General features: G+C 40.5%; 1 protein-coding gene across 3 annotated transcripts in view; it reads right to left on the reverse strand.

Annotated features, from left to right (window-relative positions):
* LOC115354019 (leucine-rich repeat and fibronectin type-III domain-containing protein 2) overlaps positions 1-27,181 on the reverse strand; it is a 132,621-nt gene that overhangs the window by 85,892 nt on the left and 19,548 nt on the right. For 2 of the 3 annotated variants that reach the window (XM_030044162.1, XM_030044165.1), the window contains exons 1-2: positions 2,346-2,403; positions 126-251 (exon numbers count right to left, since the gene is read on the reverse strand). The gene's annotated coding sequence lies outside the window, so the exon portion shown is untranslated. Of the gene's footprint in view, positions 1-125; positions 252-2,345; positions 2,404-27,181 lie in introns of those variants that run through there. The other variant, XM_030044164.1, reaches the window with a different exon arrangement.

Below are 27,181 nucleotides of genomic sequence, written 5' to 3' on the forward strand. Positions count from 1 at the left end.
TTAGTACAAACAGCCTATCCAAAAAACCAAACAGAAAAAAAAAAAAAAAAATCCCTCCTGCTATCTGTTTATTTGCTTTTGAACGTGCCCAGTCTTTCTTTTGTTTGTGTGTTCTGTGTACTGACCTTGCGTTCTTCCTGCGGGCAACAAACAATCCCAAGACTTTCTCCTCCCACGAATGAACGCTGCAAGGTGACTTCTCTCTGTGTAGCGAGGAAGACGTACTCCACCTCATCCACTCACTCCTTTACCTGCGAGATAACAGAAAAGAGGGAGAGCGAGAGAAAATGAAAAAGTGGCATTGGTCTTGGACGTTTGTGTGGCACCTAATCCTTTCATTTTAAAAGAGACAAGGCTGTGTCTGCTGAAACATGGCTGGCTGACGTCAGGAATAAGATTTATTCTTCAGGGGTGGTATTAGGAACATTTAGAGGGAGTTGTTTGGTGCATTTCACTCTGCTCATATAATACATTAGTCTTGTCAGCACAACAAATGGCTGTATTTATGCAACACTTTCCAAACAGCTTTACAAAATGCTTTACAGGCATTAAAACAATACAAAATAATACACATAAGAGTAAAGCACAAACAATAATTTAAACCTGCAATTTATGTCCTACGATGTCCCTGAATTTACTCTGGACAGCAGTCAACATTTAAAGCCACATGAGTGTTTTCATCCTCCATCCTCTTTTCAAAATCATACCACACTTGGAGTCCTGTCTTATCCCATCTGTGCAGATAAAATGTCTCAGCAAATTGTGAGCTGAGTGTTGATAAGTGATAAGTGCTGATTGGACTTAAATAAAATAAAAAAATAAATTAATTAAATTAAATTAAAAAAAAAAAAAAAACAGCAGTGTTGTTTTTACATTCTCGGAGTTAAACTGACTCTGGCAATCTTGCCGTGTTGGTGCGCCATCAAATGAAAGAAACAGCCAAAATTGTTAGAGATGCCAAACTGCATTAAGAAGCAACTGTTAGTGCTGGCTTGCAAAAACAATTTCACATCTCAGACTATAGCTACTCCTCTTGTCTAATGTTTGCGCTATTATCAGTATTCTCAACATTTCAAACAGTCTCGTCACTGTCAACAGCCCAGTGCAGATTCACCAGGAACTGCTTCAGGCAAAAAAGATTTGCTCAGATTTTACTCGTATTGATGGATAGTGCAAATTGTGGAAGGCACTGACATAAAATCCTGCTTGACTGGATTCATTTCTGGCTTGTGAAAATTGTAAGCAAGCCACTATTAATCTATCTGGTCTATGAAAGTCCATCTGGTGCATCTTGTCTTTTTTTTTTGTTTGGTTTTGTTTTTTTTTTGTTTGTTTTTTTGGGAGGGCAAAAGTTGTCCCTGTTTCATTTGAATGTCATTGCCTCGTCTTGACTTCCCCACCGTGGGACTAATAAAGGAATATCTTATCTTATCTTATCTTATCTTTGACTGGGACCAACATGTGTTGTAGCTGGCTGTCAAACAACAAATTTTGATTGGCTGTGGTTGTCTGTTTGAAAGAGAAGAGGGAATTTGGCACACTGAAGTTTGGCACAGTTTCTAACAAAGCCACTGCCTCCACTGCCAGTTGCTGATGTACCAAAATAGAGAAATGTTTGGGCCTTCGTTCAAAACGTCCCAGCGTTCGGTGGTCCCAGTCTGAGCACACTTCACTTCATCTTAATGTCCCACCAAAACGCCAGCTCACTCCCCAGGTGTGTGCAGCTACTTGGCATGCAGAGTTTCCCATACATAAGCTTTACGCAGGCAGCAGGGGCGAAAATCCCATTTCATCATTGGGGGGGACAATAAACAGCAAAATTTCAGAGAGTAATTCCTGGGGGAGGGGAGGGACATAAAAAAATTGCTGTCTGGCACTACTGTACCACCCTCTTTCTCTTACGCTCCTTTGAAACTTGCCGTACAGCATTATGCGCTCAGCATGTTCATATGTTTTAAATAATGGTATTAAAAGCAATAATCCTCAAACCAAATTTCTTTGCTCACTGTTCTATTTCCACTACAGTCCATCAAAGTAGCTTTACAAGCACTAGAAACTCAAAATAAGGTCTAAAACTAGAGGAAATACCTTGAATAATCCAACTACAGCAAACTATTCTTCAAAAAACATATTTATTGTAGTGTCAACAAAAAACTTTGCTCCTCCTGTGGTCTGTCCTCTCTCTCCCTCACTGTCCTGCGCTCGCTTGAGCTTGTAAACAATCATTAGCTATTAGCTTAAACAGTGAGGTGAAAGAGGCAGGTTTCGGACCAAACAGGTAAAAATATTGCTTTTCATATTACAACCTTGTGCTTAGTGAACAAGTGGTGTGATAAATGACTCACTGGCTTTCACTTGAGGAGGTTTTCTTGCTAGTTCTTATCAGGATGTTGCCTCTCCGGCTGACCGACTGACTGAAAGTTACCGAGCTGCAGCTCTGCCGGCAGCAGGATGCGGACCAAACCACTTTGAGGCATGGGGGAGGTCATAACTTTTAAACACTTAAATACACACTATTTTACATTTATAATTAGCACCGCTTGCATCGCATTCACTGAATATTACTATATTATTGAAAATTATTTATTAGTGTTAACAATGATTTGTTTTTTTGTTTTTTTCGCCTATGGCAGGAAGCCTGCCCAGGAAGATCTGTCCCTGTCCACCTCACTTTTTTTTTTTTTTTCAAAGGTTATTTATTTTAATCTCCAGGTGTCAAATTGATATTACATTATAGGAAGCTGGCTGAGAACTGTCATTTCACAACGCACCGACCAGCAGAATATCAGCTCATCCACTCCAGCAGCCCTCACTCACCCACTGAACAACTAAACACACACAGAGGTGTTCTATCCTTATGATGTATTTCAGAGAGGAAGTAGTATAAACTGGTATAGGATGGACAGTGTAATGACAACGAGTGTGTCTGAGGTGGTCAAAAATATACAGGCACATGACAGTTCCTGCATCCCCTGACTAATCTACTAATCACTTCTGATGCATAACACCAACCCTATCCAGTTTAATCTGCAAATTACTTTGACGGATGCAGTGCCTCCCTGCCTGCAGTCACCTCCAACAAAACCTAATGGACTCTTGGTGCGATACTGCATTTTTCCCCCTTGAAAAGGTACCTGCCACTGTACAAAAACTCACCAGAAATAAGTTCTCAAGAGCAGATTTTCAAAAAAAAAAAAAAAAAATCCAATGCGGGGGAGCATCATGCACCTGGGCCCTTCTAGCATTTCTGGGGAAGTGGCACTTCTGGTGATGGCATTTCTGTTTTATTAGACAGTTCGGAGTGCAAAGACACAGAAAAGATGGGAGGGAGTGGATATAGCAAGCAACAAAGGTTCCAGGCCAATTTCAAGCCCAAGATATTGAAGATTTGCAGCTTTCTCTGGACTGAGTTATCACTCGCTGCAGCTTGAGAAATATTTTTTATTTCTTGTTTTGATTCAGAAGTGCCTATGCAGAGAAGACTGTACTGCCAGTGACTACATCCAACACTGGGACAGATTAATGGAGTTAGAAGACACTGCAGTGCGTAATTTAGACCAATCAGACAGGTGTATTTTTACATCTAGTGTAGCTTTAATGTCCATTTATCTTGCTGCCTCTAACCTTGAACCTGATGCTGCACCCCAACATGCTGCCCTTCAGGTCTGAAATAAGGTTGCCACATCATAAATGCTGGGGTCAACATGGTAATTGGGGGCACTGCTTTGTGTCACGCTGACTTCGCAAATCACTCCAGCATGTTGTTGAGACAGGTCCCTGCGGCGTACATCACTCAGCCACCAACTAGCCTCACTTGGAGCTAAGTGCTGTGCCAATTATCGCATGATGCTGCCATCCATATCTGTTCTCATGGAAATTCATAATTTATTACACATCCTCATTTCTGCCTCCGGGGACCTGAATGCTATTATCCCGCTAAAGTGAGATCTGATTGGGCAACTGCTATCACAGCTTCTCCTCTGAAGTCTCATTTCTTCAGCTGTTGGGCGTGCCCCTCCATTGCTACTCTAATGTGCTGCCGTGCTGCCGAGCAGACACTCTGTGAGCCAGAACAACAGCGGTTATTCTTCATTTGAAATGGGAACTAGCTGAAAAAAACTGACACATGGGCCCAGACATGTACTGAGACCTTTGAAACTCCAGTATGTGTAGCTTTCTGCTCTGCAAGGTCCAGTAGCGGTTTTAGGCATGGGGCGGCATTTTTTCATGCCACGTTGGGGGCGGCACGAGCGCAAAAAAAAAAAAAAAAAAAAAAAAATCATCCTCGCTGCAAAGCAGTTTTCTATTACCGTATTCATCTGAATATAAGACGATATTTTTTCCATTGAAAATGCTCTGAAAAAACGCCCTCGTCTAATATTGGGGGTCTAAGCAAATACACATGTATTATACTTGCATATGTAAACCAGCAGGTAGGCACGCCTGATGCAATAATCTACCATGTTGTCTGTGTCATTTATAATGAAAGGTATATATGGCCGTATGTGTGCGCCGCTCACCTGTCACCTGACCGGGTGGGCACGGCACCGGGCCCACCGCGGCCGGCCCGCCTGATGCCGACCCGCGGCCGGCTCGCCTGATGGCTTTTTTTTTATGCAAACAAGATTAGGAGGAGTAGTAACACGGAAGGGCGCAAGGCAGTAATTTCGCCCAGGGCGGCAACATGGGCAGAACCGCCACTGGCAAGGTCCTCCCTGTGCCTTCACTGTAGCATATTCTATACAACAAAAGAGATGACACTGTTTTCAAGAATGCAGTAAGTTAGGCCAAATGTGTAAATACCAATTGGTTGTAAAAGCTATTGATGACATATGTTTGCAGGAGACTTCTTTTGGTGAGAAATACAACAAATTTTTCATATATACACCTGAGTGCATAACGATGTTCTCGTGTATCAACAGTAAACAAATGTCAATAAGAAAGTATTAAAAAACACACATAGAGGGGGATATACTATTAATCATAGCCTAGATGGCAGTTTATGAATCCAAGATGGCAGCAGGTCTAGATGGTGTCTGTGACATGTGTCTGTGTTTTTACTAATAACTTTCTTAATCTGTTAAAACTCATACTGCAAGTCAAGCAAAGGTATTTCATGGCACAACTTTAATCACTATTAGTGCAAAAGATGGGGATGTCTCCTCTCTGATATTTTTATTTGGACATAACCTGCCTCAGTCCTCCAAATCAAATCCTACTACGCTGGACCTCCTTTGTTTCTCCACCTGGCTGTGTTTGACTGCGTTTCTGTGTCTCTCCACCTGGCCGCTTCTCCTCATCCCCTCCCTCCTGTTGTCCAGCCGCTGTGGGCTTCGCTGGGAAGCCTAGCCCCTCTGGCTTTCACCTGTCCGGCTAGGGTCTTCACTCTACCTGGCCTTCAACTACTCCTCTTCCTCACTTCAGTTTGCGCTACACGCATTGCGCCTGTGACTGGCTCAAACGCGCGCATACACACATACTTCGCAGAGCTCGCTGGACAATGGCTCTTATCGTGTCTTTTCTTTTCGCGTTGTTGTTCTGGGACTTCAGAGCGACTGGACACTGGGTGAGTACATCTAAAAGTGTGTCTTCCCCTCAGGATTTTGCGTATGGTCATACTTGCTCTATACCCGTCTTTAACTCCGTGCAACCCCCGAAGCGGTTGGCACGGGACACAAATATTTTGTGGAAGCTGCCGAAAGTCTTGGTACGCTATCTAAGCCTTTTGGCCTTGAATGACTTTTTTGTGTTCAATGAAAAATCTTTGTCAGACATTAAGTACATCATGTCCTGTAAATCCCCATGCAATGTTGCTAAACGGAGATGGTTGATTGTTTTAATGTTACTTATGTCTGGAAATGTGCAGCCAAATCCTGGCCCTGAGCCGCAGTGTGTTAAGACGCCATCTGATTTTAAATCGCTGTCTGGTCTTAAAATCATTCATCTTAATGTGCGCAGCTTACTTGTAAAAATGGATATGTTTAGAATTTGGGTCAATTCAACAGATGCTGATATTGTTGTGGTTTCTGAAACATGGCTGACAAAATCAGTTTCTGATAATGATATTCATATTGATGGATATAATGTTTATCGTGCTGATAGACCTAAGAAAGGTGGTGGTGTGGCCATTTTTGTGAAGGCAGAACTTTTTGTCAGGATGATTATGGCTCAATCCATCTCTAAGCAATTAGAGTTTTTGGCTGTGAGTATAGAAATTTCTAAGGGAGTTGGCTTAACTGTCCTGGGGTGTTACAGGCCCCCATCTGCCTCTACTGAGGCCTTGGAGACTCTGGTGCACCTTATATCTAAACTGAAATTCACTGAAATTGTTTTAGCTGGTGATCTAAATTGGGACTGGCTGAAACCAGTATCTGATGATTTTAAGTCCTTTTGTGACTCTATCAATCTCACCCAGCTGATTAACTTGCCAACTCGTCCAAACGTTAAACACCCTGAGAAATCTACATTAATTGATCTGATCTTGACCAATGTCCCTCATAAGTTTTCTGCCATTGGTATTTTTTGCAATGATCTGAGTGACCATTGTGTTGTTGCTGCAAATAGAAATACAAAAATCCCCAAAGTAAAACCACGGATTATTCCTAAGAGAGATCTTAAAAATTTTAATGAACAAGGTTTTTTTCATGATTTGTTTTATTTTAACTGGAAAAGAATAGAACAAATCCCTGATGTTGAATCAGCATGGACTTTTTTTAATGAAGGTTTTGCTCAGATCTTAAATAGACATGCTCCTTTTCGGAGGTACAGAGTTAAGGGGCGTGATAACCCGTGGTACTCCTCTGATTTGGCAGAACTTGTTCATGCACGGAACATAGCGTGGGCTAAGGCGAGGACAACGGGTTCTGTCACTGATTGGACCGCCTATAGACAATTAAGAAATAAATGTTCCTCTATAATTAGGAAGGCCAAATCAGAATACTTTCTATCTGTCACCACAAAAAACTTAAACGACCCAAGGAGATTTTGGAAAGCAATAAAAAATCTCTCTGTCAGCAACACTTCTGCGGTACCCTCTGTTGTCATGAAAGATTCTGTTGCCATACATGACAAAATGGATATTTTGAATTGTTTTAATGAGCATTTTGTGTCTTCTGGCAACCTGTTTGACTCTGCTTGCTCTGCATCTGTGAATTCCAGCGCTGATGTGCCACTGTATTCTGGTCAGTTTTTTAATTTCATGCCCTTCTCTGTGCAGGAAGTTCACAAGGCTTTATCAGAGCTGGATCATAGAAAATGTGCGGGACCTGATTTGATTGATCCTTATTTCTTAAAGCTTGCGGCTGATTTTGTTGCTGAGCCACTTACACATCTTTTTAATTTAACAGTGGAGACAAACGAAATTCCAATGATCTGGAAATCTGCTTTTGTTCTCCCCTTGTTGAAAGGGGGAGACCCAAGCACCTTGAATAACTATAGACCAATATCTAATCTGTCAGTATTGGCCAAAATTCTAGAGTCTCTTGTTAGTGATCAGCTAAAGGAGTTTTTATACACCAATGACATTTTATCAGCACATCAATCAGGCTTTAGAAAGAGACACAGCACAATCACTGCTGCAATGAAAGTGGTAAATGATATTTCTGTTGCTCTCGATAGGAGACAACATTGTGCAGCTCTCTTCATTGATTTGTCCAAAGCTTTCGACACAGTCGACCATGATGTTTTAAAACTTAGACTGCTGCAATCCGGTCTCTCAGAAGATGCAGTTGCTTGGTTTTCAAACTATCTCTCTAATCGAACTCAGTGCATCAGATTTGATGGTCTAAGCTCTAAAACTATTTCTGTTCTTAAAGGTGTGCCACAAGGGTCTGTCCTGGGACCTCTTTTGTTTACGATTTATGTAAATAATCTGGGTCAAAATGTATCCAATGCTACCTTGCATCTTTATGCTGATGATACTGTCATCTATTCCTGTGCAGCAACTCTTGTACATGCAGTTCATCATTTGCAAACTGCCTTTTCTGTTCTGCAAAATACGTTGTGTGAGCTGAAACTTGTTCTGAATGCTGGTAAAACCAAGCTCATGTTGTTTACCAATTCTAAGTCAAGCGCCAATGTACCTGTGGTAACTACAGCTAATGGTAATGAGATTGAGGTTGTCAAGTCTTACAAATACCTGGGTATCTTACTTGATGACTCTCTCAGTTTTAAACCACATGTTCAGTACCTGGTCAGGAAGCTAAGGCTAAAATTAGGTTTCTATTTTCGTAACAGGCTGTGTTTCTCTTTTGATGCAAAAAAGCGTCTTGTCGCTGCTACTTTCTTACCTGTACTGGATTATGGAGATGTTTTATATATGCATACCTCTGGTCAGTGTCTTCATATGGTTGACACAGTGTACCATGCATCCTTAAGGTTCATTACAAACTGTAAAGCTCTTACTCACCACTGTGAATTATATGCTCGGGTAGGTTGGCCAGCTCTGGCGACCCGTAGGTTCACACATTGGTGCATTTTTATTTATAAGACTATTCTTGAGCTGCTTCCGTCCTATCTATGTGATCTCATTGCAAAGAAACACACCGGGTTGTACTCTCTGCGTTCACAGGAACTCTTTCTGCTCTCTGTCCCAAATGTCCGGACTGAAATTGGGAAGAGGGCTTTCAGTTACTCTGCTCCCTCGACGTGGAATTTGTTGCAGAGTGAACTGAAACTAAAGGACTTGGTGTCAATTAATGTTTTTAAATCAGTAATGAGAGATCGTGAATTGAGGTCCATTGAATGTCGTTGTTTTTAGCACATCAGTGTTTATATTAGTTTCCCCGAAAGCACTGTTTTATTCATCTTTTGACTTGCTTGTATTGTATTGCTGTGTTGTTGTAATGTTTATTGTTTGTTTGTTTGATTGTTTGTCTGTTTGTTTGTTTGTCTGTTTGTTTGTTTATCTGTTTGTTTGTTTGTTTTGTAGTGATTTTCTCTTGTGATTTTAACTCTTTCTGTTGTTTCTCTGTCTGTAACTTAGTGTTTTTGCTGCTGACCGTCTTGGCCAGGTCGCCCTTGAAAAAGAGATTTTTAATCTCAATGGGATTTACCTGGTTAAATAAAGGTTAATAATAATAATAATAATAATAATAAGATGCAACTAATATAGATTCAGACTACCGGATACAGTTCAACCTCTTCCCAGTCAATTCTAATTGGAAAAACATATGTGTCATTACTATGCCCTTGGGCCTCCTACAGCTTTTGTCAGGGAGCACCAGATGAAAGGTTAACAAGGCAGGTTGCATGTTTCAGCACATCATTGATTAACACATTAGTCAGCAATTATCCGGAATGTAATTAATCATCTTGGAGGGCTTTGGAGAGCATACAGTGATTGAATATGGATATACTGTACATTGGGTCTTTCTTCAAACATTTGTAGCATTTATGTCTGTCTGCAGGCATTTATAGGCCTGCCTCTGTAGCAAAAAAAAAAAAAAATGCCTTTTCTCCAACAGAAAAAAGGCTTTGGTCATGCTCAACAAAGAATGTATGTCATTATATTATGTCCTTTCTTGCTTTGAATAATGCAGGGGGATGATAAGATACTAGTGCACTTGTTATTTGATGACCTTGTGTGATTGCATCACTTGTGAATAAAGTCCACTTTTTTAATGTTTCCACAATTTGCACAAGAAAAGGCTGGAATGCCAGTTGAAGTAATAACAGTTTTGTGTTAGTGGAGTCTATGAAAATGAAGGTGGGTGGAACTCTGCATTGCATACAATTTCTAGGATATCATCAAGTGGCAATCCTTAGCTTTTGTGTTGACACCCCCCTGTTAAACTTACCTTAGTAATTTTCCTTACTTTACCTTAGTAATTACCTTTGTCAGTCTCTCTGGATAACATTCACAGTCATTTAACCTGTCAAACTGAGCCTATTCACTTCACAATGAGACTTCAATTGCAAATGAAAGTATCTGTCACACTAACTGGGGAAAAAAAGTGATTTGGACTATAAAGTGATGGGTCCTTTGTAGGCATAAACATGGTTCTGAATGTGTCTGTTTTCAGAGTTGGCTTAACTTAACATGGCTCTGAAAGCTTGGACAAAGCCAGTCAAGTGTATTGTGGTTGAAATGGGATTTAAGGCTGAAAGCATGTATGAACTTCTGAAACTGAGCCACAGCAAAGACACAACATTTCACATCTGAGGGCATGTTTGATCACTAGGGTTTTATGGTAGGAGACAGGGCCATGCCTACTTCTTTATGCACTGGAGGCTTATAAAATGAATTCACCCACCCTGCTTTCTGCTGCCCACCCACAGCACCAAATAAATGCATCAGTCTCTTGCTCTCTCTCTCTCTCTCTCTCTGTCCCCTTCCCTCACACTCCTCCTATACCTCACTCTCATATTTTCCAGTCTGTTGCCGATCATTCCCCCTGCCTCATTTGAGTCTCTTCCCACCCTTTACAGAAGATGGTTCTGCAGCCCCATTAAAAAAAGGATGACTGGGAATTCTGCATGAATGCACCAACTATCAGGGAGTTGCCACCAGTCACCCCCCAAGGCGAGTCCAGCGTATCTCCTCTCTCCTTCCTACGAGATGCCAACAAAATCTAGCGAGGAAGAGTAAATGAATGAGTCAGCACAGTGGGGGCTTACTGTCCACAGACTGCCTTTTAAGTGAAACTATGCAAAAGACAGGCAAGAACGAACTCCATCTGTCAAAGAGGAGGGAGGTTCATGGATACCAAAGCTGTTTATATTTCCTTAGTAGATCTTTCAGCCTTGAGCATGAAACTAACAATTGAGCATATACTATGTTGATTAATACAGTTAGTAGTTGTAGTTTTAATTAATATGTTGAGGTATCTTTTTAAAAGGGAGAGCCACTTGTAAATAACAGCCTATATTGTGAACATGATTTTGTATTGGTATGACCATCTGAGGGCTAATTGTGGAGCGGTGAATTCACCTGTCATAATAATTTTAGCTCAGTGTTTCCTTGTTTGAGCCTTGCTGAGTACATTGCAGCACCTGTTGCAATTTTCATTTGTGTGATTCCCCGTAACAACAAAGATTAAACAATTTACTGAGAAACTGACTAGGCTTATGTGAAAAAAGAACAACAGGATATTTGGTTGGTATTTACATGTTTGCTCTAACAAAACTTGTGCAAGTCACCTAGTAGGTTTGTAGGTTTGATTGTGGTCCTCTGCTTCAGTTCCTTATTGGACTAACATCAATATCAGGTAACATAAGCTATGTTAGAGGTGGCTTGCATTTAATAAAGCTGGCCAACTCACCACCTCATAAAAATCTAACATTATTTTAGTCTGACAGAATGAAATGAAACATCTAAAATTTTGGAAATGTAGCATAATCTGCTCCTCCGCCTTTGACTGGCTACCCCTAACTGTAACCTCACCCTACCCCTGACCCTAAACAACCTGACCAACAAACTAAACTAACCAACAAATCAGGTATCAAATCAGGTTTTTTATGAATTAATTAGTCTTTCCATGCCACATGATATTTGGAAAATTGGCAGCCAGGCCAGCACGACTGGCAGTCTCATTAGTAAACCTTTTCTAGCAGGCATTGCACATCTAAAATTAATCACAGTATTTCAACTAGCACAGAGTATTTAATCTCCTCAGATTTACCAAACAGTAAATGCGGGGTGGACAGTTTAGATGAAAAAGAAAACTGTGGACATGAGTTGCTCAGTGACTAACAAGTGGCACATTCATCTAATCTCTCAACAACTTGGACTCATGCAGCCAGTCAATAAATGAAGGACATGTACCCTTCCAGACTGATCTCCGCAGGGTCCAGCACAATCCAGGTTGATTACTGAAACAATTTCAGGTGAGCAACCTTTTCTTACTGGCTAAATCACTTCCCAGGGAAACAAAACGTACAAGCTCAAAGAGAGAGAGAGAGAGAGCAAGAGAGGGAAGCCAAAACAAGTCCCTTGCAGTCCCAAAACAGCAAGTACTTTTACAGCATACTTAATGTAAATTGTACCTACATTGTCATTGTATTGTATCTACATAAACCCGTCAGACCTAACCACATATCACTGAAATGCACTCACCATTGAGCTTTATGGCTGCCTCCACTTGTCATGTTTTTCACTCTTGAGATAATAGTAATAGCCTAGGATCATGTATTAGCATGGGGCACCAAACCTAATAATGAACTGGACACACTGGAGACTGCAGATTTTGGAGTTCTTGTTAGAAAATGGATATGTCCCACCCAGACTTGGGGAAGACAACATGAAAGAAACACAGAAGGAGACTGCAAGTCTGCAGCTTCCTTCAGAATGAGTCTAACACCTGTCTGTGTGTTTTTATGAGTGTAACATATCTCTGTTCAGGCTATTTGCCAGCACCTCAGTGTGCTGCTTCAGGCTCTGTTTTATGGGTAAAAAGGAATACACCTGCTTATGGACTTATGGTATTCCTAAGACTCGCTGTGATCAATGGTAGGTGTTTGGTGTTGAAGTTTCAGGCTGCTGTAAAGGCTTTCATACTGTACTCCTCTACACACTCCTACAGCCATACACACAGATCGATTATGACACACACAGGGTTTAACGTGATTTCCATGTTCTGCTTGTCAGCCTCACCCTTCAACAAGCCATGGACTGATTTTGATGATGCATACCAAAGATCTGGAGAGAGAGAGAGAGAGAGAGAGAGAGAGAGAGAGAGAGAGAGAGAGAGAGAGAGAGTATGTGTGTGTGTGTGTGTGTGTGAGTGTGTGTGCATACAGATCACAGAGCTGCAAGGAACAACTGCTCACTGTTGAGTTAATGGAACTCACCACTACACCATGAAAAAATGGGAGCAAGTTTCAGAGATTTTCAAGAAAAGGATTTTTTCACGTCTGAAGTACAAATACTAGAAAAAAGGTGCTCCGAGGTTTTGACACACAATTGGTGCAAAACCAATATGGCCATCTGAGTATTTTGGTAAACTTGGTTTACAGCTTTTGATTTATGACCCACTACTGGAGTTTTATGTTTGCTCTTCTTGAATACAAACCCAGTTGTGTACAAACCCAGGGCTGATCTGAAGTGGTTTTTGAAACTTGCCTTTTTCATCGCAGCCTCGTGCGCCCTCTCCGGGTCACAGTCCAACACGTTTTATAGCAGGTAAAGGTTTTGCTGGTGCCCATGTGCCTGCCCTCCTCCATCTTAAGAGTGTGAGCACAGTCCAATCTGCTTGTTTCTCTAATCTTATGCGACTTAATAAAATACTGCAATGCCAGAATCAGCTCACTCAAGGAAATGGCATTTCTGTCAACAGAATGAATAACACGAGGTGACAAAAAATATGACAGTGTGTGTGCTCCGGCAGTCACTCGCAACCCGCAATGAACTGTCAAGCCACAGGCAAATCTAACCCCTCTAAGCTGTCCTGGAGTAACACCACAGAGTGAGAAAATGCGTGGAGGAAAACAGCAGGTGAGTAATAAGGAGGGAGGAAGGAAAAACAACAATTTTCTGTCTGTTTTTTTTTCTGTTCGATCTAGAGCTGAGGTCAAAGAATCCATTTCAATGGCTTTGCCACACATGTAGCTAAAACACAAATACTCACACCCACAAACACCAACATGCCAAACTACCATGACTGGTAGCATATGCCTAAAAAACAGTCCACATCCCTTTGTTTTTTACTCTCACAGCAACTATTAAATCACTGTACAATACACATTAAGAAATTTCAGCCAACCTAATCAGCATTTTGTACATCACAAAATCATGAAATATGCCTCTTAACCATGTAAACAGCATGCAAATAAACACACATTTAATATGAAGCTCAGTCAATTATGCAACAGAGGAAATTGAGCCTCACACTAAGGAGGAGGTAAATCAAATCTTAACAACACATGTGCTGATCCGTTTTAGCTAAATACATCTGTGGTAATAAAACAGGGACTCAATTTATCTCCCATTCAATCTCATTTTATTGTGTGGTGATATGATGGTGCACTGCTGTTTGAACCTGCTGATTTAGGACATGCCATAACTTTTACGCAAATGACATGAGTTTTGGCCGATGTTGGGTGGAAATAACAGAGCGGCCGCTCCTTGACTCGAGTTAATTTGCAAAAACAGATATCTGAAATTGTAGGCCTATTTATTCATAAACCACTTACTATGAATAAAACAAACACACTAATAACATCAATTAATTTTGTTTCTTTTTTACTGGAATGGCATTTATCTGTTTTTGAAAGTAAACGCGTATGCAGGCCTGGTATTAAATACTGCATATATTGGCTACATTCACCTCATTGTAAAGACACTTATATAGATCATTGTTTACAAACCACATTCATTACTGCATAATAACAGTACCTCATTCTTTCACTTGAACACTCATCTCATTGCTTCTATCTCAATAGGTCTTTTTAGAAGGTGGCAGGTTAGTGCATTGAGTGGCTTCCATGGCTTTACACAACTCCCACTTGAATTGTGAGAAGCTAGAAGTCTACATCCATTTTTTTTTTTTTTTTTGATTTCATGTACCTTTGTCCGCCCACATCACTGCAATATGCTTAAGTTCCAATTAGATGCACATAATCAGCAACATATGCGTATTGTATGCAGAAGCACACACTGACACTGATAGAGAGACATTTCTGCATGGAAACACAGACACATGCACACTCAATATCTTACATAAAAAAAAAAAAAAACACACACACAAACACACTATTCATCCTTGCCTTTGATGGCCGCATACCCAGACAGAATGATCATATTTGCCGTCAGCGCTTGTTTGTGACTTTCTCTCCACGTGAGATTTAAGTCATGTGCCTGGCTCTGCTCATTAAGCTAATTCAAGGCTTTAGTCAGTGGCCAGCTTTAAATCCCAAGCTTAAGCAGTCTGTGTAGCGGAGAAAGGTAATGAGGGGTGAATCTGCTTTGTGATGCCTCAAAAATGCCACCCTGGGTACTGCCAACATCTCAATAAAGCTACCCTCCTTTGACCTGGCATGCCCAAGCTCAAGAGTACCCAGCAGCCACCTGTTTATGCCCGTAGGTGGCTGCTGATGAGAAGGCAGCGTGCCCTGTGTTCTCTTTGGTCAACAGACTCCCATCACACTTAATCCAGCCTGAGAAAAGCTCTCATAAATCCACAAGTTGATGTTCTACCAGCAGGCTTAGTCATCGTACTTAGTCATTGACAGTCTCATCTACCTCATATTTCTTTTTTTTCCGTGTGCTACCTTCTCTTAAGGCTGCAGGTGAATGACAACTCTCCCTTTTTCCTCCTTTTGTGTTTTAATTCTGCCCTTCCTTTGGGCAACCCAAATTGAGCCAAGCCTTGCAGTCGTAGAAGCAATTTGTTAAAGGACTGTGGAGTGCTCTCTTCTAATGTTTCATTAAATTATCCCTATTCACTCGCCTCTAGTCTGTAGCAAAGCCTCTTACAGCGGCAGCGGGATTTTGTGCAGCCGGGACGCCGTCAATTGCAATCTGATATTTCTTTCCACGGATGGAGAATGGCCCAGAGCCACACCGACTGAAGCTACAATTTTCAGCCTTGAACTACATGCCGCACTCTGTTTTTGCCTTTCACACTGTGCATGACACGATTTCCCTACAGCTGGCCAACAGAGGCCAGAATATACAATCAGGAAGCTGTTAATACCAGCCCAGATTTTCAACTCTATGCAAATAAGCTCACACAAATATACAGTATAGTTCTCACATATGTCATACAGCATACAGAACGAGAGCCTTCCACTGTTTGTCCTCACTGCTTCGCCTCTAATCAGAAGTCTTACCACTACACAATTAAGGTCAACCTTTTCCTTGACCCTAATTTGAAAACTAACTATCTAAGCATAACCCTATACTTAACCCCTGACATTTTTACTGTGCACTTTTCAAAGGCAACATGTGATACAAATTGCTGTTAAGGCTTGAATGTTACAAACAACACCCTGCCTTGTTTGCCACATGGTTGGCAGCTGCGTGGCCTTCCTCTAAAGCAGAGCTGTTAGCCTCAATAGCAACTGATTCTGCCGACCTAGCTGGGCAATATCCTGAGGCTGTTGTTGGTATTTCCCACAGATTCATTAAAAAGACACAAAGCTTCTGCAAGGCCCCAGGCATCCTGGTAGCTTGCAGGGCTAAGTCACACAGCATGTACTTAATGGTTGTTCCTGGATCACATTTAATCTGTAATGTATTTAGGATGCTGCATGAGAATCCCATGCGAGCTTCATGCAAGGATCCTGCGACTTAAACATTAAGATCAAACTGATGGCAGCTGGTTTTAGTGTTGTATCATAAATTTTTATTGCAAATCTGACCGACAAAATACTTTCTCCATAAAAAGCTGCTGGACAGAAAAAAAATCTTACCCTTGCAGCACCATCATGTCAGTGCATCTGCAGTGGAATGATGCAGCAGCAATGGATTTTCACATTTGAAATGAATGAATTTCCCTCAGAGAGGACTGCACTCAACTTTTTTTTTTGTAACATTAACACTCTCACACTCTCCCACACTCTCCTTCTGTCTGTAAATCAATACACACAGCTATGTATATACCTGCAGTATGCATGAACCTCATCAGAAAGCTCACTATCATCTTGCAGGTCATGTTGGTTATGAACACACACACACACACACACACACACACACAGCTTAAGTGAATTTCACTAACTCACTAAACTGTTTAGAGGAAGGAGGGGGCTGTGGAGGCATTTGTATGAAGAAAGTGGCCTTCTTTTCCTCTACATATTGTCTGCCATGCCCTACAATGACTTCCATTCAACTTGGTGTTGGTAACTAAGTGTGTTAGGAACAGACCAAACAGATTTACAATGCACTGGCAGGACACTTTACAAATGATATTTAATGTAAGTACAACAGCAGCCGCTGCAATCCCATTACCCGCAGCCTTTTGTCTGCGCTTCCTATTCACTGTGATATTACTCTGTGCTCTTTGCACACAACCCTCTCCATGCATGCAAGGAGGGAGTGAGTGAGTGAGAGAGAGAGAGAGAGAGAGAGAGAAAGAGAAAGAAAGAGAACAATATCCATTAAGGTTTGACACAAATACCAAATACAATAAGATCATAAAGGCACTGGGATTTTGGATATTTTCTTTGGGCACACTGCCAACATGAACTGCATAGTAATGGGTAATGCACAAGAAGCAATGCTGAAAAAGATCTGCTGCATGAAGTATTTTGACCAAGAAACCTTGTCTTACCTTGACAAACTATTAAGCATCATTTACAGCTCTGCTAGGTGCATGCTGGTGGCTTCAAATGGCATTGAGAGGCAACTTCAAAAAACTTTGAACTTCAATCCTGTAATGTGGTATCAGTAAACTGCTCTCAATGTGGAGATGCTTATTTAGACCAACAAAGCAATTCTCCAGCGTCACAGTAAGAGGGGAAGGGATGCTCTTCTCTACTGTGATCAAAAAGCTGGATTTTGACTTAAAAGTTCAGCTAATTTTTGTTTAGTTAAAAGAAATACAATTAAATCATCATATTTTAGGGATAAAATACATCTCAGTAATGTCGAGAAGAAGAAGTCACGATTTTAAAATCCAGTCAAATGCTTGGGACATCTTTGGCATGGCTGCCACATCATGTTATAGGAAACAATGTTTTCCCAGCTCCCGGTTTCATAAACATGCTCACCTGCTCTGTGATTTGCGACGTGCAAGCTGGTAGGTGTCTCACTGTTTGTTCCACTCTGATGTATGACAGAGAGGAGAGGGGAGCCTGTTTCACCGAGCATGGCTGCATTCAACGGAGTGCACGGAAATACAAGAACATTGTAGGAGGGTTTTTTCCCCCTATTGGCTGGAGAGATGGAGGTATGCTTGGCTGCATTTACGAAAGGATGGATACATGGTTGGATAGATTAATGGATTTTTGTAATATCCATCATCAATTGCATTCATTTGCCTCCTGGCAAGCAAGAGTTCTGTGTGAACGAGGATGAAAGGCATTTATCGATGTTTTTTTTTTTGTTTTTGTTTTTTTTTTTGCTTTTGCATCTATGTTGTATCATGAATTCTTTCACAACAGACTGTTTTGTTTAAATATGGCCTGATAATGAAAAAAATGAAATATCTGAGAACAGAACATTTCGTTAAATGTATTTACCCTTTTTGCCCGGTCATGCTTTGCCTTCAGCTTGTACTGTCTGTATTTTTCTAAGGCAGCCAAAGCCAACTAAACCTCAGCACGGACTGCCATTCAGATTAACATATATCTGCAGATTGATTCCTTGTACCGTCTGACCTTTTTGTCAGTGCAGAGGCCATTGCTTACATACGCGGCTTGCAGACAGGGCGCTTCAACAGTCACTCCACTCAAAGAAGTGAGTGACAGCAAAGTGCCTTTTAGTCTGGGAAAATGACCTGCTATATGGTCCTCTGAAGTTTCCATCATATTTAAAAGCTTCACTTTTGACATTTTTTAATCAAGCAGAGACTTGCTGCATCACCACAGCAGCTAGAGAGAAAGTCAGCACTGCTATACATACAAGAGGCAAATTTCAAAGTAAAAAACCCTTGCTCTAACAGTGATAAATCAACATTTGTCACCATTATCAACAAAATATTTTTTTCTGAGGCTAAAAAGTCCTGGTCATTACTACAGTTCAATTAAAAAGTACTAATTATGGCCAAAAATAAACAACTGCTTAACCTCACCAGACACTGACTGGGAAATTTGAATACAAATTTGTATCTATATTCTACATCCATCAAAGTAAAAAGGTTGCCAAATCATGATTGATTTAACCATCGGGCCAAAGGTCTAAATACCAGTTCCAAGCATGAGAGAGCATTTGAGATGGACGGGGTTAAATCAAGGTTGATATAGTTATTTAATACTACCTCTGGACTACAATGACTTTTGGAAATGAAATCAACCAACACCAGTATAGGCTTTAAATAGAAGTTTGAGTGTTGCCAGTTAAAAAACCACCCATCATTTAACATGTAATGGCTGCCCTACTTCAAAATTGGCATTTGCAGCAAAAGTCTAGCTGACCTATTTTCGTTTTGCTAACTCACTTTTTTTTTTTTTTTTTTTTAAATAAAATGTGCTGACCAAGCCTACTGGACCAAATAATCTTATGGGTTTGCCTTGCAGACCTCAAGCTGTAAGCATGTACAATACAAACAAACAAACACAGATGTTAAACAGTGCTATTATCATTTTGATTCTGCTATTTTTCTAAACTCAGGCTCCCTAAAAGTAGAATTTGTTGGGGGGCAGAGGCCATCTCTTTCCTGGTGAATAGTAAAACAAAAGGACAGCATGATTAAGTATATCTCCTTTGGCTCCTGCAGGATAAAGTGCACTAAAATTTAGCACCAGCACATACAAGCAGAATGATGAAAAAGCAGCATCACAGTTGGCCTATATTTATTATTTGTCTCAAAAAAAAAATATATGATCCAAACTTAGATGCATTGGAAATGGGGGGATATTTTTCATTCTGCCACTGGATATTTTCCAGCCCTGCCAGCTGATAGCTGTAGCCTTGGCATTTGTGTGAACCGGGGATTAAATTTGAGGAAAGTTGGCCTTAACTCTATGTGCTCTTATAAATCTTGAAGCGTATTAAATGTAATGTGCTTAAGTTTCAGATGCATCATGAGAAATCGTGCCATATAATGGCTGTGGCATGTAGCCTATGGCAACAGACTGAGCTGCTACCTATGAAGCTTTGAAGTGCAATTACCCATGTGGGCTTGAGGACATTCGTAAAAATGATATTCCATATTGTTGCTGCTAACATTCAGGCACATGTGTGAACATCAATGTGTGCGCGCGCGCGCACGCACACACACACACACACACACACACACACACACACACACACACACGCACACATGCACACACACTGCAGAGTAATCTAAATGGGCTGAGAGGAGTCTTCAGCACCTTGGACAGCGACCTTTCCTCATGGAGGGAGGCGACTGCAGAAGGTCACTTGGAGCCAAGAATATCACTGTCAGCTGCTCCAGGTTTGATCTTCTCATTACTTGATAAACCAAAATGCCTGCATATAAACCTTATATTGTCTTCTCAGAATCAGGGCTGGTGCATCTCCTGGGAGGAGATGCAGAAACACACGCTGCTCACACTGCGAGAATGGGATTTTGGACTCATCAGTCATGGACTGTTCCCAGAAATGTGACTGAGTTGATTGACTGAAATATGAGAGTGTACTGAATTGTGAGCCCTGACATGCCATATGTGTGTGTGTGTGTGTGTGTGTGTGTGTGTGTGTGTGTGTGTGTGTGTGTGTGTGTGTGTGTGTGTGTGTGTGCACCCATGTACATCTATCTATATCTACTGATATATATATATCTATCTATCTATAGATAGATAGATAGATACATATATATATATAGATATATAGATATATAGATATATATATATAGATAGATAGATAGATAGATAGATAGATAGATAGATAGATATGAAGGTATATAGCTGAGTAGTTTCCATTTGTAGTCTGAGTGGTTGAAGCAGGTAAACAGTCTGGACTCGGGAGCAAAACAGGTGGAACGCATTGGCAGAAATGTCGTCTGGACTTGAAGCACCGATAAAAAGGATTGATGTTTGTGTATTGTGAGGAGAATGGTTCAATTTGTGTAATAAATGAAACGGAAATGATACGGCTTGTTCCGGCTACACTGGAAAGCCTGCAAAATTGGCCATTGCCCCCAGGGGCTAAATCGTCGATAGCCGATGGGTTACGAGGTTGATCCAGATCCAAAGTTTGTCTCCAATAAACTTTATTCGTTTTCAATTCAAATTGAGTTTTTTTTTCTTTTTTTCCCCCCTATTTCAGCTTGTTTAGATGGCCTGCCATAATACATAACAGCTCTGTAGACAGCATTTGTGTTAGCTGTCTGCCACAGAAGGGACAAGTAAATCTGCATTGGCGAGATGAAGGACAGTCGACTCACTCCCACAATGTGACCATTCATCAGAGATTCAACAACTGTTTCAGAGTCCAGTTGTCACATTTTTTTTTCAAGCACTATCTTTTTCGGTTTCAAACTGAGCTCATGTGATTTTACAGCTGACCGATAGAAAATTAATCAATTATAATTTTGATGACTGATTAATCATTTCGGTCATTTGCCAAGTGAAGTCTCACAAATGCTAAGAATCTGCTTCAGATGCCAAAATGCAAACAAGCAACTTCTGCACACTTGAGTCATCTTTATGCAGGTGTGGAGGAACAAAACCAGCCAAATGTAGAAAGGAGGCAGCCCTGCACACTGCAACACATTATTTACCATGCAAAGTATCAGCTGTTTTAACACCAGCTGTTTGATACCCAGTGCGATTTTGCACCATAAATGTTGTGTTGTCACGCATCAGCTCAGGACTGTGTGACTGGCTTCACTTACCATAGTGTCAGTCTTATTTCATTTATGCCTATAGATGGTTTCTAAATGATATGAGAATAAAATCTGGATGTTTTACAAATTACAGCAGTGTGTGGGACAAAATTTAAAAAAAAGTTTTTGTGGCAGCTGGTCAGACAAAGACAGCAATTTGAAGACTTCACTTTTGGCTGTGGGAACTTATAATACACATTTTTCATTTGTTTTAACATTTAATAGATGAAATGATTGATCGAATCATCAACAATGAAAATATTCATCACTTGCAACCCTATTACAAATCCTTTGTTGCACAAGCAAACAAATTTCAAATATTGAAATTCATGCTAGAGCAAAACCTTGATTTGACCTCTGCTGTGCCATCAACAGACAGAGTGAACCCCAAAGCCTTTCTTCTCCACTCTCTCTCTCTTGAATTAAACATACACTAGTGAGGACTCGCCCAGCTCCACCAGCCAACTTCTACTGTACCAGACGAATACTGGTCCAGTGATGTGTGTGTTCTCCCTCCAGGCTCAGTTTATTCATCCATAATTCCTTTAACCTCAATTAAACATCTGCTGACTATAAGAGAGCACATAAACGAGTCTAAACGAGCCAGATTGTCTGCAATAGCTGAATAAAATGCACACTGTATCTGCCCTTGAGGTCTTCCATTCACTGTGGAACAATGAAGTATTCAGAGGGAAAAAAAATAGCCTCTCAGAGCTGTTTTGTAACGGTGCCAGTGCTCTTAACTGCCCACAGAGGCCGTGACTACATGGAGCCTTATCAAAGCAACGTAAGAACAGTCTAGACATAAAAGTGCTGACAGGAACAGATTGTTGCTACTTACCTATGCATGTAAGTGCAGAGAGAGTCCTTTTGTCGTACTGTCTCTCCACACAGAAGACACGTGAGCGATGGCCAAAGCAAACTTTGTCAAAGTCATAACTATGTTTTTGTCTGTGAATCGTTTAAACATGAGCCTGGAGGTTGTACGGCAGTTAAGACTCTTACTGGTCTGGGATTCAATCCTTTTGTCTTAGCTGCGATTCATCCTTCTTAACCGCCCTGCTAAATGCCCATAGTGGCCAGATCGGATTTTGTCTGAGGCTCTTTTGTGCTATTATCCCTGGATGTTCAATTTTCAAACCAAAAGGGAAGATGGGCAAAACGGGCTAAATATTCACCATCAGTGCAAGTAACAAGTGGTAATTTGTGCACACGTACTCCATGCTACCTGCTTCTGTTTTGATTTCCAAGACTAATTTTCAGATCTTTCTTAAGAGGTTTATTGTGGAAGCACTGGTATATCTGATGGAACCGATGTGGAGTGGAAGCTCATCTGAATGACCAGAGTGGGTGTCTCTCAAATTGAACATTTATTCTCCAACATGCTGCAGTTTTACAGAAAGGGGAGAAACAGCAGACCTTGAATAAACACCTTTTTTTAACTAGAGCTTTAACTTTTTTTCACTAGAGTGAGCGTCAAACCATTGGACAGCTTATTTCTTTGAAACTTCAAAATAAAAACATCACTGTAACTTAAAACAAGGTACTTTTGGTATATTCTCCATAGTATGAGTAATTACGATTACCATTCCGCCCTTTTCTTTAGACCCATTTTTGCGGGGGGCAGGGGACCTTCAGGGGGAAATAAAAGGTCAACAGTAGATGTCAAATTGAAGTGGTACATATCATTTGAAAGCTGGGAATTTGAAGATTAATTTGAGATGCAGCTCAGTACTGTGTGTGAAGTCATTATATAAATCTGTAATAAACATTGTGTTTTGGTAAGGTGCCTATGTATTTATTTATTTGTTAATTTATTTATTTAGAGAGTACAATTTAGAGAGTACAATTGATTAGAACATTATGATGGAAGCATATGAGAGTGATTCCCATGTTCCTTTATGTGTCATAATTTTTCAGTTCATACCATTTGTTTGACAAACAGATTTGGTCATTTTCGGCCACTCAGGAATTAATAGAAATGGTCATAAATAAATACCACATTAGGACACCAAGACCTTGAGGAATAAAAAAGAAAAAAATCATGCGGTGAGTTGGTGTCAAAAAAATTTGATATTTGGTGATCTCTGTAAGACCTGCATTGTTAGGCAATGAACAGCATTCAGCCCTGGGAACTACCCGCAACTCCCCCTCCCTCCTGTCAGTCGACCTGGAAAACCAGACATCCTCTGAATGTCCTTGGTCTCTAGTTTGTTGTTGTATGGTTTCATGAGGCTGTGATTATCCTAGAGATCACTATATTTCATTTTATACAGTGATGTCAAGTTTCAAAAAATGGTCTCACTGCAATGAAGTGGCTCCTATGGGGGCTAACATCATCACAAATGAGTGATGATGTCAAACCCAACCCATGCAACTCCAACACTGTTTAGGCCCCAGTCTGCACAAATACACCATTTTACAACAGGCCAAAACAACACATTTGGACTGCAGGGTTTGTGGCCCAAACTGCATGGGATTAGCAGAAGGTAGGCATGTCTGCAAAGGGGAGAGCCGTGACTGTCTATAGAGCCCATTTTCATTCAGATATCTGGAGGTCAGAGGTCAAGGGACCCCTTTGAAAATGGCCGTGCCAGTTGTTCTCTTGCCAAAATTAAGCCGAACTTTGGAGTGATAATTAGCCCACTTGCTGACAACAAATAACATAACCCTAACCCTCTACAGCCTTTGAAAGACAGTTTCCGACAGCCGACTGGCCATCAATAGGTTTAGGAGTTGAACAAAACATTGCTTAATTTAAGTACTTAAATCAACCAAGTCACAACAGCAATGACAGATTCCCTCTAAATATGATTTTTATCCTCTGAGATAATGAGGTGTATAGGCCCAAGTTCACTCTCTAATGTGAGCTTCCTCTTTACAAGTTGTGTTTTTGAGCTTCTCTTTTAAAATGTCCTCACTGGGTTCATCTGCCCTTAGACATAATTCAAAGTTGTTACCTCCTACTTATTGTATTCAAACATTAGGAGAATGTAGTATCAGTTATAGCTGAAAATGTCATTGTCACCTAATCATTGCTAATGAGCAGCTGATGAATGCAGACACAGATGAAGTGCTGTGTGTTAGCGCCGCCTGACCTGAGTGCAGCTGTCGATACACCTGACCGATCATGCAGAAAATTCAGTTGACTGATGACATCCAGTCCAGGGCTGCAGCAGAAACCAAACGTCCAAAGAGCTGCAGGAACTTGTGGCATTGCATGACTGTCTAGCTGCTGCTGAAGGACTCGATAAACCAAACCTTCGCTTATGTTGAATTCAGACAATTATTGACCACTGTCCATAAATTCTGCCACCTCTTGTTTCCTTTTTTAACTCCTACAGGGTAAAGATGTTATTTTAAAAGGACTGACAACCCATCTGAAATGTGGCCCTTTTTTAATCTCACTTACATACACTGTCTTTATCTTGCACCAATTTAACAAGCCTAAATGCATTGTTAAAATTCAGCAGCTGGAATAACATTAATCTTGTTTTACTGTGATAGATGGGGCTGTGTGGGCGTATCCTTGCCTGTGGGCTGTGGTGAAGGCTTGAGCTGAGTTTTCCTCATTTCGTGACAAACTCACACATATATTCTTCATCTGCTGGTTGCAGCCACATCACACTTATATTGAGTGAAACACTCAAACCTAAGATGCCATTGTCTGATGTAATGGTGCAGCATTTCATCAAACAATGGAGAGAGATCATTTTATTTTTTATACATATTTCCCTGTGTTTCAGTAAGACATGTTTGGGATCGCTGGAAACCAGAACTGAAGAAGTTAACAGGCAGGCTATTAAATGAAATATCTTCACTAAATATCTTCCCTCTCCTTCATTTAAAACAAAAAAAACAAAACAAAAAAAACAACAACAACAACAACAACAACAACAAAAAAATCATTGCAGTGTTATGAGAAGTGCAGTATCATCATTTTTATTAGTTAATATAAGTCTAATTACTGAAGATTTCACATTTTCTTAAGGCAAAAGTGGCAGCTATTTAATTCTTTAACCTGTGAATGCAAACATTGCATTGAGTCTTGATTAAAAACCTGTAAAGATTTATTTTTTATTTAAAGCTAACACCCATCCTTTGTGTTGACCTACCACAACTCTGACAAAATAAAGGAGATGCTCTTTGCCTGCTTGTTCTGGTGGGGTTGTTTGATATAAGGACGTGTGTTCATATAATTTATTTAAAAAAAAAAAAAAAAAAAAGATCCAATCTGAATCCAATATCCTACTAGGAAAAAAATAACAGGCTAGCCTCAACAAGCCTAATTTGTAGCGAGTGCTCTGGATGCAGTCTCTGCTGCCAAGTGCAGTCAATGCCAAGACAGCAACACTGTCAGTAAACATTGGACAATTAGTTTTATAATTAGTGCATAATGATGGGGTAAGGCAGATGTGGCTAATTCACGATGCATCAACTGTGTTCCTGAAGAGTCAGTCGGTATGAATAAGCTTGTTGAACAACTCTTTCTTGTACAAACAGGCCCCTTGGCAAGAATGAATATATTGCAAAATGTGATAAAATTCTGTAAGGCCTGCTGTGGAATAATACAATTATAGAACAGAGAATTCTTAATAAGCCTGAAATTAGTGAAACACCTAACTGCGGCTTTCTACAGTAGGTTATTTTTAGGTCACCTAATTAGACTGCGGGATAAAAAGATGTGTTCAAATCATATAAATAATTCACAAGGCAGATTCTCAAATATGGAACAATACTATGAGAGCAATTACAGCCAGGTAAAAATAAACGTTCATCTTCATTAACGGTATAGATTTTTCTTGCCAAGCCTGAACAATAAGAGCTGCATGTTATTAAGCTTAAACCTACATTGTGATGTCAACTGTTTCCTTCAAAGCCCCCAGTCAATAGAAAACTTCTCTGCACAAAAAGCAGCTGTCAAAAAAAAAAAAAAAAAAAAAATTGCAGAGAACGGTCATGAAAAAATAAAAAGAGACAAGCTTTCAAAGAATAAGAGTAGGTTATAAGCCTCGGTCATCATTAATGTGTAATGACTTGATGTTAACTTGGTACAGCCAAAACAGCTCTACCGTTGTTTGGGGTACATGTATTTCCAATCCGCGGGGCTTTATATTATTTATAATGGCCTACATCAACCCTGCACAGACTGGCGGAGGATTTCACTGTCAGGCAAGCTGGGGAAACAGACAGATGACACTCCTCTGCTGGTGTTGTCAAGCAATCCACTGTAGGCTGTTGACAAAAGCTCGGTTTCTCTACCGGGGGACCGAGAGCACTGACAGTCAGCAGTCTGCCTCATGCATTATGTGAATTGGCTTGCAACAGGACTGTGCACTTGAGCTGACACAACACCTCATCCACATGCCTGAGAAGCCTTCAACTGCTGATTGAGATCTCTGACACACACACACACACACACACACACACACACATATATATATATATATATATAATTCTCACAGCAAATATTGCGACAGTCCATATAGACAGAAAAGTGTAGATCAACAAACAGGGAGGTGCGTTGGAGTTTTCTAATGTTTCTGCCAGCTGATTCATGCTATAACTAGGGATGGAGCAATATGTGTTTTGATGCCAATACCAGTGTCTAATATCTTGCCACACATATCAGCCAAAATCAAAATTTTCAAAGAATTGCAAATCAAACATAGGTGCAAAACAAGTTTTTTTTTTTTTTTTTTTTTTTTTACAGACAGGCCTGTTGTAGGCTGAGGTTACATTTGAACCTTTTCATGCAATTTGGTTGCATGCGACTAAGTTGTTTTGGAGTTCCA

The sequence above is a fragment of the Myripristis murdjan genome, chromosome 22, assembly GCF_902150065.1.
Source record: "Myripristis murdjan chromosome 22, fMyrMur1.1, whole genome shotgun sequence".
Taxonomy (NCBI): Eukaryota; Metazoa; Chordata; class Actinopteri; order Holocentriformes; family Holocentridae; genus Myripristis; species Myripristis murdjan.